This window comes from Sinocyclocheilus rhinocerous, unplaced genomic scaffold, assembly GCF_001515625.1.
Source record: "Sinocyclocheilus rhinocerous isolate Xijiao unplaced genomic scaffold, SAMN03320098_v1.1 scaffold3494, whole genome shotgun sequence".
In the NCBI taxonomy this organism is placed as follows: domain Eukaryota; kingdom Metazoa; phylum Chordata; class Actinopteri; order Cypriniformes; family Cyprinidae; genus Sinocyclocheilus; species Sinocyclocheilus rhinocerous.
The window spans coordinates 8,591-10,056 of NW_015648590.1; positions in this window are offsets into that span (position 1 = coordinate 8,591).

Sequence of the window (1,466 nt, forward strand, 5' to 3'; positions counted from 1 at the left end):
ATGTACATTTACTCATGTACTCATATAAGTACTAGATGTATTAAGTTCTTACAGCTATGGCTGACAATACCATAACATTAATAAATAAAATGAACCATAAGAAAATTATAATTATTTCATACACTAGTTATGTGTAATGTGTCTAATATTTACTAAATAAAATTACATATGACTGAGACCCCCTGTTTGAAAAATCCTGAGCTACATAACTATTTATTCTAATATAGTATTGCACCATAATTTCTACAAAGGCAATAATCAAATGAGCTGAAACAATGCCCGCTCGCCCTCTTATAAGAAGCTTTGGGAATTCTGATTCATTGTAGAGAAACAGTTTGCTCTGATTGTTCTTTTAAACTAAGCAGGATAAATCATACATATATGTATGCCCGCTTTATCACAGAATATATGTAGCACTTAACAAGAAGGGGACCATAATGCTTTGGCTATTTAATATATTTAATTAGTGCTATTTATGAACAATCAAGACTCAAGCATAATGAATCAGGATGCTGGTCAAAGCTAAATAGCCTGCATTAGCACCTTCATGTTGTTCTCTGTTTAAACTGCAGTGATAATTCACATATTACACAGGACTGCTGTTTATAAAAGACAGCCTGCACCTTTTAATCTAAACCAGAATAGGGCTAGTCTGAAGAATCCGGTTCCTGTGACCCTTCCTCACTTGCTTGACTTTAACATGGACATCAACATCTGCTCTGCTGTTAGCAGTCACTCTGAACACAAAACCAAGGTCTGCGCCACCTGGTACATGTTTACACCGTCATACCGCCACCAACCATGTCCATAAGCAGAAAACAATGCACTGCACACACATAATCTCCCAGACATCTGCCACAAGATGAAATAAAGTAGAGACATTCAAAGACATTCGCTGTAGTCTGCCGCTGCCAGCAGAGGAGGCAGTGCAAGCATGCGTCCTGGTCAAAAACAAGGCAATCCAAATAACACCAGACACCTGCAGTAACACAGGAAAGGTCAAATCAATCTGTTGTTCTCATGTATTGATGGATAAATCTCGGGTCACTGGTGCAGAAGACGATGATGAATTAGAAAATTGTTGAAACGAGAAAAAGAGAACAAAGATGCTTCGTTCGTTTGAGAAAGCTGCGATGGATGACTCCATTACGTGGAGTCACACGGTAGCCAAAAGCAACTGCTTTGCACCATAAACAATACAATAACAGAGCCAAATGCCTTATCCTAGCCCTCAGACAGCAACCGACTGGATTTTTCATATCCTCTTGTTCAAGTGTCCATAGAAACGGGCGGTTTTATGACTCAGTATAAATCATCTGAGAAGCATCGATCAAATGACCATTGATCTGCACATTTTGTTGTTAAAATGGAGGATTCTGTTGGGTAGATTATTAGTCTCATTTTTCTCCAGAGTGGCGTTTAAAACCTGACTGGTGTACTGCTGCTGACTGGCCAGTCGTTTAGCA